This window comes from Adiantum capillus-veneris, chromosome 10 (genome assembly GCF_014529385.1).
Source record: "Adiantum capillus-veneris isolate H3 chromosome 10, ASM1452938v2, whole genome shotgun sequence".
Lineage (NCBI taxonomy): Eukaryota > Viridiplantae > Streptophyta > Polypodiopsida > Polypodiales > Pteridaceae > Adiantum > Adiantum capillus-veneris.
Genome location: NC_140940.1, coordinates 89,247,208 through 89,260,049, shown reverse-complemented (window position 1 = coordinate 89,260,049; position 12,842 = coordinate 89,247,208).

Genomic DNA, 12,842 nt, shown 5'->3' with positions numbered 1-12,842 from the left:
AAAATTCCAAAATTCCCACCACATTAGCCTGTAGACATCCTACGCGTAGGATGTCTCTTGGCTTAAAATTAATTTTTTTCCTGACAGAAATGCTCCTGATGCTCTGCACGTCTATCAAAAACACTCACAGAAACTTTTGGACTTCACTTTAGCTTTCAAACACACCTTTGCATCTTTGGCAACCTTGTGATGAATCTAACAAGCAAGTATACATACATGAAGTGCTCTAGATCCTAAATCATGATGTCCTACTTACTCTACTCCTACTCCTCATGTGAAATGGTGATAATGGTGTTTTGGTTGCTTCCTGGCCTCTCCGGACTCTCAAGCTCTCCTCTCACCACTTCTACCACTGCAACTCCTACTCATCAACTCAGCTCTAATACCTAAAACTATCTCAGTCTACCTAAATCAAAGGATCTAGGCCAAACACACGCTCCCTAGACTCCCTCTAAGACCTAGAGAGTCCTCCACCCTCTGATCCTAACTAAATGTAAAACGAGACTCTTGTAAAGCCGAAGAATCCCTCTCCTCAAGGACTAGTCTCGATCACCTACCTAAGGTTTTCGTCCCAAGCAGTGGCGCCAATGTTGGAAGGATACGCTGCGACGGACGTTAACACAACGAGAACTCACCTAACAAGATTTTTCAGCTAAGGACAAAGCTCGATTTGCAGACACGTGGAAGCAAGCATAGGGTGTCAACCTACACTCAACTGACTCCTAACTAATTCCTATAGAGGTCTCTGCCCAATGTCTAAGTCATAGCCTTCAAGAGTGCATAAGAGGAAACTTCCCACAACACTTTTTAGAGCCGAACACCCATCAAACAATCTCGAAACACCACAGAACTTGAAGGAGACCCTACTAACACCAATAGGTCGCTCTCCCTAAGGTTTATGAACCAAAACCCCAACCCAAAACACCCGGTGCAAAATCACGTAGGATGTCTGGCCGAAATTTTCAGGTCTTCGTTTCCAAAATCTAAAGTGCCTAATGTGTAGCTCTACTCAATGCGAACACTTGGATATGCTGCAATGCAAAATCGGACAACGTATGCTCACCGAATCACCAGATGAATCTCGTAGATAGAGCTTGCAAAACCGGACCGTACACGTGCAATGTAGGTATTGGTGCGTAGCTCTTGTCGGGGGCAACACGCTGCACTTCTTCGCACTCGATTTCGACCACCGGTGCGCACGTAGCGTCAAGATGAATCTCACTCTCTCTCATACATAGTACGCTCACTCATAGACTTCAAACTTTTTAAAATGACAAAGGGTTTTTCATTAAGGTCAAAAAGTGGTATAAATACCTTACAATTCTCAAACCCTAATGTTCCAATTTAACCATCTACTCAATCTAAATGTCAAAACTGGGATACAATCTGGAAACTTCTGCAAGCCCCAATATTTACAAGGTAAAATGTCTGGTTTCCTCAATAAATGAATAATTACAAAAAATAATAATCTACCGAGCAGTCATTTTCCGTAGGGTGTGTCCAGCTTCTAACACCTTGCTTCATGAAAAAATGTCAAAGAACTTTGCTTTGTATAAAAGCATTAGTTTCCAATGTAAATGTATAAAGATGGAAAAAATAAACAATACTGAATAGTCTAACTTGGTCATCCTGATGTAACCAGTTGTCTTGAGATGTGGGAAGAAAAACTCGCTCAAAGCTTTCCATTGTGTGAGAGAAGGTTGGCCTTAAATATCCCCAAAATCATGTGCTCATAGCATACCCCAAACCGTAAAAATCTCAATTTAAGAGTCGGAGATTGAAGCCTTGCTGCACATAAATATCTTTGTGCTGTATAAGAATCCTCCGTCAACGTATAAAAATTGTGACTAAGAGTCAACCAGGCCGAGCAACGCTTCCTTCAACAGGTGCAAGAAAAGGTGATGCATGTCTCCTTGAGATAATCTTTAAACCAATCAAATTTGTGGTGCTTATAGTAATTTTCACAAGCCATTCTTGTGATGTGCAGGCCTAAAGTGTCTACATGTCTATCGCATATCGTAGCTATCAAGCAGACGCTTCATAATAAAAAATCAACTGCGTACCTTCTTAAGTATACTTACCGACGAAGCTTGCCGCCGCTGGAAGAATTTAATGAGTCACCCGTCGGAAGAAAATCAAGAAGTGATTTTTTGGATACTAATGTTTGGTTCAATAGACATGGTCAATAGTGGATTCGACTTCACCATTTCGAGTTACCTGCTGCTTAGAATTGAAATAATGATCGGCCTTGCCAATCACTGATGCCTTATAAGGCACATGCCATGCTTGAGGTGGGTGTATTACTAGACAATCGTACCTCATAAAAACATGTGTAGAGGTTAGCTCTATCGACGCCATGCTGCTTAGTCCAAATCATAGTAATGAGTACCAATATTGACGTAATATGTTGACCTTGGTCCTACTAGACCCGTAGATAATTTCTTCAGACACCATGGCCGATATCAACATAAGAACATAGTCTTGCAATACAATTAGATACATACAATGATGAAAATTGCAAGAAGTTGAAATTGCAAACCTGACAATCCGTTTGTCTCTATCAGAGGTGAAGCACTTTGTTCACTATCGATGCCTTATGTGATGTCGGATGGTCTGCTGCATATGTCATGGTGAAAAACTAACCTCAACATACCTGATCGTGTTTAGATGCCTTACTTCCTGCTGCTGCAGAGGGCCTTGCTCGAGTTGCACCAATAGGATTGCATGCCTACCTAGATGCTCTTGCATGGCACAACTATGTCTTATACCTTCTACTTCATCTGTGAATTCTATCATCGGAGTTTTTGGTTGTACTCCTTGCTATGAACGGCCACCATTGCATATGCAGGTTATGCTGCTGGGACATAGTCATGAAACTCGGGAGGTCATCGACCTCGGTTCTCTGAGCTTGGCATAACCAAGGGGCCGAAATATGGAGGAGTGTGTGCCCGGGGTGGGCATGCACCCTTTCTTAGGGTTAATGCTAAAAAACTTACATAGCGATGGCGGGCTGCAGCGCAGGGAAGCAAGACTTGGTCCATGGCGGGTCTGCAAACCGCGAGGGCATAAAGCCCTGTGTCCAAAAACCTTCCCCATCATAGCGTGAACCCATTGAGCCTAACTGCGAGCGATTCTGTGCAGTTTGACTGCGAACCTCTCTTCCTTGCAAGCGAGCATTCCCGCAGCCATGTCCGTGCGGCTCTGCAAGGGAAGTTGCCCATGGTCATGTCTCGTCCTCGCTACGGAGCATACAAAGACATCCAAGCATGTCTATCAAGAGAGAAGAATCCCCCTTCTTGACAGTGCCATAGCCTTCTTGGGCGTGAGAAAAAGAAGAGAGAGAGAGAGAGAGAGAGAGAGAGAGAGAGAGAGAGAGAGAGAGAGAGAGAGAGAGAGAGAGAGAGAGAGAGAGAGAGAGAGAGAGAGAGAGAGAGAGAGAGAACATGCAACCAAGCATCCAAGGCTTCCTCCTCCTCCATAGCTCCTCTCTCCCCCTGAGCTCTGATACCAATATAAGACCTAGGGAACTGAGACCTAGGATCCTCCTCCCTACCGCACTATATATAGTCCTAGCTCGTAGCTTTTGCCCTAAGCGGATCCCCAGTCCACACTGGTGCAGTCTAGGCCCTTGGCCTAGGTCCCTAGGTTGGGCCTTTCCGTGTAGGACCCTTGTCCTGACATAAATAGCATACCCATCATGCTAGTGAGCATACGTTAACTTGCATACTTTTTGTGTTGACCAACTAACTGTGTAGGCTATTTAGAACTCAAGGCCTGGTAACTAGCATACTCAATATGCTACCTAGAAAACTCCATATGCTAACTAGCATATTTTTGTTAGACAACGTACTTATCATGCAATTGAGCATACTAGGTATGTAACTAGCATACTAGGTATGTTAACTACCGTACTAGGTAGGTTAATTAGCATACATATTGTGTTAACCAACTAGATCTCTATGCTATTTAGGACCCAAGGCATTCTAACTAGCATATTCCATATTCTAACTAGTACATTCCATATGCTAACTAGCATTGTCCATATGCTAACTAGCACAGTCCATATGCGAACTAGCACAGTCTATATGCTAACTATCATACTCCATATGCTAACTATCATACTCACTATGCTAACCAGGGATTTCAAAATGACGTGATCACACTATAATTTCAGGTTAATAACAATAGAAATGAAAAATAACAAATATTATGTTAATTGACATTCATCTTTTTTGACCTCCAAGGAGACCTGGAGACCGGCTCAAGGCCCGCCGGGTAAAGCTATTTCCCCGCCGGGCCCGCCGTGGCTATATAAAGGCGACGCCGGTGCTTATCTTTTTCACAAAAGAGGTACATTGAAAAGTCTTCTTCACCAAACTTTCTGGCAGGTTTCCACATTCTGAAAGCAGTGTAGCAGTAATTTTTTAATCCCTTCCTTATTTTATTGATGTTTTTTAAGTTTTTTGCGTTAAAACTTAAAGGTATAAAATTTCTTTTATCAAATCATCGTACGTGGATGCACTGTCATATGGTTGCAATTGCAGTTAGGTGTGTCATTGCAAAAGCGTACGATGATTATGTTTTATATTGCTCCCAGTCATTCATGCTTCGGCACATGGTTGCAATTGCGACTAGGTGTGTCGCTGCTAGAATGACAGGAGCATTTGTTTGAAATAAGTAACCGTGCGTGGATGCACTGGCACATGGTTGCAATTGCGGCTAGGTGTGTCATTGCAAAAGCATAGGGTGATTATGTTTTATGCTGCTCCCAGTCATTCATGCTTCGGCACATGGTTGCAAATGTGGCTAGGTGTGTTGCTGCTAGAATGACAGGAGCATCTGTTTAAAACAAGTCACCGTGCATGGATGAACTGGCACATGGTTGCAATTGCGATTAGGTGTTTCATTGCAAAAACGCAAGATGACTATGTTTTATGTTGCTTCCCATCATCATGCTTCGGCAAATGGTTGCAATTGCGACTAGGTGTGTTGTTGCTAGGTTGACGGTACCATCTAATGCATGAATGTGTGCTCAAATAATTTCATAATGCTTCATATGCTTGAACCTTGAAAGAAGACATCGTGCGTGGATGCACTGGCACATGGTTGCAATTGCGACTAGGTGTGTCATTGCAAAAGCATAGAATGACTATGTTTTATGTTGCTCCCAGTCATTCATGCTTCGGCACATGGTTGCAATTGCGACTAGGTGTGTTGCTGCTAGAATGACAGGAGCATTTGTTTGAAAGAAGTCACCGTGCGGGGATGCACTGGCACATGGTTGCAATTGCGGCTAGGTTTGTCATTGCAAAAGCGTAGGGTGACTATGTTTTATGTTGCTCCCAGTCATTCATGCTTCGGCACATGGTTGCAATTGAGACTAGGTGTGTTGCTGCTAGAATGACAGGAGCATCTGTTTGAAAGAAGTCACCGTGAGTGGATGCACTGGCACATGGTTGCAATTGCGGCTAGGTGTGTCATTGCAAAAGCGTAGGGTGACTATGTTTTATGTTGCTCCTAGTCATTCATGCTTCGGCACATGGTTGCAATTGTGACTAGGTGTGTTGTTGCAAGAATGACAGGAGCATCTATTTGTAAGTTGTTGTACGGTGAGGCATTGGCACATGGTTGCAATTGCGATTAGGTGTGTCACTGCAAAAGCATACGAGATCTATGGGACGAAGTTGACTCGATTAGTGCATAGAGGCTACAAGAGGTTGTCAATCTCTTGGAAAACAACTAACAACTCGCATCTAACTCAAGCTACACTCAAGTGACTGAAATCACCAAAAGCCAATCTCTCATCGGCAAGCAAATCACATCCGTTACAGCATCAAATGACATCCAAATCTAACGAAACTTCTAGGACAAGCTGACTTGACTAGTGCATAGAGTCTACAAGAGGTTGTCAATATCTTGGAAAACAACTAACAACTCGCATCTAACTCAGGCTACACTCAACCGACTGAAATCACCAAAAGCCAATTGCTCATCGGCAAGCAAATCACATCCGTTACAGCATCAAATGACATCCAAATGTAACGCAACTTCTAGGACAAGTTTATAAGACCTAAGCACACATGCCTATGGCCTCAAACCCCACTTTAGGTCAAGTTCCAAAATCGCGATTATTAACAGTATTGGATTTTTGACCTAGTCGTTTTCGACCCAGAATGCATCTAAATGCTTAGCAATGATGCCCCAATACCCCGCCTATGCTTAGTTTTTGATTTGAAAGTGTAGATTCCTAGTTATGATAAAATTAGGCCATGGGTCGGCGATGCCAAAAGCTACGAAATACTGTGAATGGATTACGTTAATGTGTAGAGCTCTTACCTGCGGTTGCAATGCAACAAACACATTCTCAATGTGACAATCGGAGAGGGAGTAGGAAGCGCGAGAAGGAGAGAAGTGAGCGCCGTTAGCTTACACTGTGTATTTCTTATCCAAAAACTTATAAATAACTTACAAAATTGGCTTTTATACCTTAGCCAAGGTTTTTGGTTGGTCAAAAGTGATAGTCTGTAGTTCTACCAAAGCTGGGAATTGAATGGATGATACAATCTGGAAGCTTGTAGCCCCAGCTCATTAATTACAAGGTTTATCAAGAAAATAGGAGTTACAATATTCCCATTTTATCAAAATAATAATTGTTTTTACAAGGAGAACTACGAAAAATGGTATCCACGTTAGCTTGCTACTAATATTCCCCCCCCCCCCCCTCGCCTGTGTCGTCCCTTGACACAGCTTTATGGGCTGAGGTAATCTTCGGGTTGATGGTGGGTGAGGCGGTCGTTTAGTGCTTCTAGTGCTTTTTCATATCTAATTTTGTGTTCTTTGTCTGGCACCTGCAAAAACTGGATGGTGACTTTGTTTTTGAGTTCTACTGCCGAGTAGTCGACAAACCTGGCTGTGAGGTTACTTATCACCGCCGCAAATATTTTCTTTCGCCAGGTGAAAAATCCAGTGTAGAAGGCCTCCTCAAAAGCTAGCATATTGTGCGATGGAAGAAACATGCATCGGGCGTAAAAGCCATAAAGAAATTCTTCTGAGGGCTGCCCACTTAGATCATAGCATAGGCCTTTGTTTCCTTCCAAAAATGAGAGCCATGGGGCTCCTGTTTGCTCAGGATCATTGAAGACTTGTATACAAGTAGCATCCTGCAAATTTTGTAAAGCATTGTCCAGGAGAGATCTGGCAAACTTTTGAAGAATGTCATGGTGCCTGTTCGGGTTTTCACCATGTATTCTTCTGTTGCTTGACCTCTCTCGAGAGCTAGCAGCCTAGGAAAGTTTAGCCATGTTGGCCTCTTCCTCTACAGTGCTTCCTATGCTTGCCATGTCCTTACTCGAGGTACATGACAAAATGTTGGATCCTTTTGTATGGCCGCAAGTGCTCTCGTGAACAGAATCAAGTATCTTGGATTCTTGTTTAACCAGCTTAGCCGCCACTTTGGGTGGTCTTGATCTGTGCCATCTTCTTGCATATCCCGGTATAATCTTTCCTTTACCTACAAGAGCTCAACCTTGATGAGAGGGTATGGTAGGGATTGTTGGTGCCATTTGGCATTGATCTGATTGGGAGTGAGCTGTGTGACATTGACAGAGTGTAAAACTCTCAACTCCCAATCCATAGTTGCCTTCCACTGCTCATCTACCTCCAAGGAAATCTTCTCTTTTAATGCATCTTCTTCAGCCTTTGACAGCTGGACCATCGGCACTGTGTCTTCTTCTGTGACTGGGATTTGAAAATCTTCTTCCCCACTTGGCTCTATTGTAGATTGTGTCTCAAAGTCAACAAAAGAGACCGAGGGAATTTCCACTGGGGGCAGCTCTGAAGTGCTTGCCTCCTTTTGTATATCTGGCTTTCCATCTATGAGGAGTTGGTTTACTCTTTTCAATTCTGCAATCTCTCAAAGGATCTCCTCCTCTCTTTGGGCCCGCATGAGCGCCAGGTCTTTGCGTTGTGACTGCTCTAGCTTCAACTCCAACTCTAAATCTCTGTTTTTCTTTTCAAGTTCTTTATACACCTCATCTGTACACTTGATCGAGGCCACGACTGGATTTTCTCTTAATTGCCGCAAGAAAGTGGCCTGATCATTAATCCTCTGTTCCGAATACTGCAATGATGTGCTGGATACATCTAATTGTACTTGAATCTTTTGAGCGGAGAGAGAAGTGGTGAGAAGTTCATTTGTCACTTCTGTCAACTACTCATCTTTCAATTTGCAGGCATCAGGTAGCTTAGTCAGGAGGTCAGCCAACTCCTCCATTTCCTTTTGTTGGCTGTCTCGTGCTATCTCATGCTGATATGCTTCAGTCTTGAGCTCCTGTAAAATTGCCTTTAGAGATCTGTAATTGTAGCCATTCTGTCGTCGAGCTTGCGTTGAAGAGCATCGATGACCATTTCTAATTCTTTGGCCTTAGTACTACGGTTAAAGTCTGTTGAGCGGAGTTTCTTCGTCATGATTTGCATCTGCCTTGCATACTCGTTCACTTGTACAATGACTCCATCATTAGACTGCCACTCCTCTTGTCTTGCTAGTTCGGATATGCCGGCAGCTTCTTGTGTTGCTTCTTACTGTGTTGTTATTGTTGGTTTTTCTAGAGAGGTGGTTGCTTCTCCTTTACCATCCTGAGGTTTCGAAACCTCGGCAATTTCTAGCTGAGTGGAGACAAGCTGTGTGGTGTCAACCCTTAAAATTTATTCAATTGTAGGCCTCCCGACCTTCTCAATGTCGGTTTTTTCCGCATGTGTAGTGGTTTGCTCCTTTTCTTTATCTTCCTCTTTATCAGTTTCATCTTCCAGCTTGTGAGTTTCCTCGTCTATCTCTTCTGGTTCTAGTTTGGCTTCCTTTTCTTTATGTTGTTCGGCGTGGTCAGTTTGCTGTTTAGCTTCAGTTTGGTTGGTGAACTGAGACTCTATTGCCTTCTCAGTCTCGGCCTCTTCAGTGGTCTCTTGGCCTGGCGGTGATGATGGTGCAGAGCGAATGGGTTGATCCTGTTGTTCCGGTGGCGGAGAGGTGGGTCGGGAAGATGGTTGGATTTTCTCTCTAGTTGCCGCGTCTTCACCTTCCTTAGCCGCTTCTTCAGCTTTCTTAGCCGCTTCTTCAGCCTCTTTCAGCTTCAAGGCCTCTGCCTCTTCATAGATTCTTTCCAAATGATCCTTAGGATCCTCGCCGTCTTTCCTTGAATGATGTTTCGTTTGCGGTCCCTTCAAACCAGTAGGTACCCACTTTTCTGGGTCTTTTCCTTGTGCTTGCCTAGTGCACTGATATGCCTGTTTTTCTCTTTCAAATCTCACTTGATTTTGAGCTGGCTCCTCTTGATGAGAAGCCACCACAGCTTTTCGCTTCATTTCTTCCCTCCTAGCTCTTTTCTCTTCGTTGTCAGAGCTTTCATTGCTATGCTGCTCGGATGAACTGTCATCGGACTCATCATCTGATTTAAATGATCGTTTACCAGATCTTGTAGATCTTGGAGAGGGTGGAGCTGCCAAGATCTATGTGTTCTGATCCGGGGCAGGCGGAAGATTGTCGGCCATGCCGATGGCATGATAGGCTTTCTGGTCAAGACTTCAGGTGCGCCCAAGTAGGTTATCTTTCCCTCCTTGGTGGCCTTCAATGTTGTCAACACATATTGCGAGTGGTCCATAGGTTGTCTGATTTGACTTCAGAACTTGTGTAAAAGTGGTGGCCACGGCGTGATTTGGTGTAGTGTACCTTGGTGGCCTTTTCGCCAGGAAATGGAAATGTTGATGCTGTTTCCTTTGTAAATGTGCCCGATGTTTTCCTATCTCTCGCCCGCATAGTCATCTCTTCAGTGGGCAATCTGAGTGCCTCTGCCACTATTTCCTTTGTAATCACAACCTCTACCTTATTTCCTTGGTTGTCTAAGATTTGAGCAGTTCCGTCTTCCTTGATGGTGGACAAAAGCTCATAAGCCTTCTGAAAGTCTACTCCGCAGGGCTCCTGTTCATAGAAGTGTCGGAGTCCCAACCCGCGGTTAGCCTCTTTGGTCCTTTTAGGCTGAAATGCTCATAATATTGTCCAAATTGCTTCAAATCAATTTTTGAACAAGCACAGATGAATAAATCATGCAAGGAACAAAATTATACGGTCAAAACAAAAATTTGCATCCAAAGTAAATAATCGCGATTATTTACAACAGGGAAAATTTCCAACTTTTTTGCAATTTTGGCTTTATAGGCTTGAAGTAAGTGCCAATCACATGCTTTGAGGGAAGTTTGGGCTCATTTGGATGTACGGGGTGGAAATGGTACCAGATTTTGGCTTTAGGTCTCTGAAACAATAGATATAAAGGAAATTTGGGATTTTGAAATCCAAATTGACTCAAAATTGGCTAGTGGTCTTATCACATCATGTACTTTGGATGTATGATGAAAACTTTTCAAAATTGCTCCATTTTGGCCAAAAAGTAAATAATCGCGATTATTAACTTTTCTTCCCAAAATGACATTTTTTGGCATAGACTAGTTCTAGGCATGATATAAACCTTGGTTATGAATTATGAGGTGATTTGGATCAAGTAAAGTTGTTCATAACCCAAATTTTGCCTTTCACACACTTCTTTGCATTTTTTGGCATTTTTACAAGTAATGAGTGGTCATTTTGGCTCATACTTGGTTTTTGGCATGTGATAGGAGCGTACACATGATAGGTGAGGTGAATTGATATTTTCCATGCAAAAATGTTGCAAAAGTAAATAGTCGCGATTATTTACAACAGTGACAAAAACTTTGCAATTCACATAAATTTTGACCTAAACATGTTTCATACACCTAATACAAGTCAAAATTTGAATTTAGTCAAGTTTGGTCATGCCGGCATTACTTTATGCTCTGTTGACTCTGAAATCATCGTCTTTTGTGACTACTCTGTGTGTTGGGTTGGTCGGTCAATTTTGAGGCTTTGGACTTGTCCGTAACATCATCGCGAAGCTACCTGTGCAATTCTTGCTCATTTGGAGTCAGTTTGGCCTCGTATGTCGAATTTGACGCTTTGTAACCTTCGAGCCGTTTTCCGCTTATTGAGGGCTTTACTCGATGGATTTCTCCAAACCAATCATATACATTGTATATGAGCCTCATTAGCAAGCCATCTGTGGGGTCAGGTCGGAATTCTAGCATTTTGCAAAAAACCCTAATTCTCTACTGAGGACCCCCTTGACCCCAGCCGAATGATCATTTGATGGTACGGAATAGTTCTATTATGTTAGGGCACTATGGTTCAAATTCCATCCGATTTGGTCGATCTGGCACGCCACTATGGTCACTTTTAGGTCATAGGTCTTCGTACACTGCTCGGCTTCTAGGATTTTTTCTAGGGCTTTAGACTAGCTACAAGCCATACAAAATGGATTATTGATTAGTAAGGAACTTACCCCTCATGTATCGTGTGAGACGGCGCTGCAAAAGGTCAACTGTGGGCTCCGGAAATGACGCGCGAAAGAAGCCGAAATGCTCTCTCTGCAAAGCTCCAAGTGGAAATGAGGTGGTTTTAGCCTAAGCTAGATATCTATACTTAGACTTCTCGAACCAAATTTCCCTAGATTCCCCCATTATTCCTATTCGGCCGTGAAATCTATGTTAGGCTCAAAAGTTTCCCAAATCGGATTCCTGTAGCTCATTCTGCAAAAATTTTGCAAAAGTAGGTCTGGCTGCCTAATTTAGGCTTCCCGCTTCCATCTTCTAATTTCGTTGGAAATTTTTGTGCTTGTCCGTCTTGTCTTTCTGATCACCATCGTGTCTTCCATTTTTTCATCTGAGCTTCCCTTCTATTTATTATTAATTTTTGACCTTTTTATTTGAAAAATCAAAGAAAATAGAAAAATGCTCTAAAAAAGCAAGGTGAAAATCTAGTAATTAAGAAAATCCTTTGAAAAACACAATTTTATTTTATTTTTTTGGCTTCCTCTATTTTTAAGCATCCTTTTCACAAAAATGATAAAAAATACACAAAAAGGACTATTTTTTATGATTTTCTGATAGTATATACACTATTTACACTCATCGGAAAGATATTATCAATGAATTTTCCCTTGTTGATGAATTATAAGGGCATTATTAGGTAGTTTTGCAAGAAATCACACATTAATATGAAACTTTTTTTTCTCCTTCTTCAAACATTGCCCTTAATTACTTAGTATCTAGTAGTATCCTTCCATCCCTCCTAGATGGCGTTCTCCGGGACGACTTGTGTGCATGGGTTGAACAATTGTGTCTATGCATAGCCATGATTGGCCCTACCATGATATGAAGATTAGTGCAATTCAACTCAACATGTTGTGGAAGAGTTGGGTCTTGAGTATGTAACTCAAGGGTTTCTGATGTCGAGGTTTGTGTAAGGTCTCCAACCCGCCGACACCAAAAGCGAGATGGTCCCATTGACAGGTCTCTAGGCCTACTAAAGTCAAAGTCTTTAAAACAAAACAAATTCCAGGGAATTCACCCTTACCATTGGCAATGGTTTAGGTTTATAGCCCTAGAAGAGACCTAGTCCTGTCTCGCAGTGGAAACGGGACCCTAAAAAAAATTCCGGCCTTAAATCTTCATCCTCTAGATTAAGGTTTCCTTAGCCAACGTTTTTTTCCCTCTAGCATATGTGAGGGCACAGCCGCTGGTGGATTCCTCGTTCAAGTGGAAGAAGTTTTTAAACGTTTTAGTGCGCGGGAATGGATAGTTACCTGACTAATCAGGTCCACCCATCCATGATTGACAACCTTAGTCAATCCCCACTTACCATCCCGCACTCACACATGATTCTATTGTTGTTTAATTACTACCACATTCTTTCCACAATTAAAATAATGATTCCTTTTTAA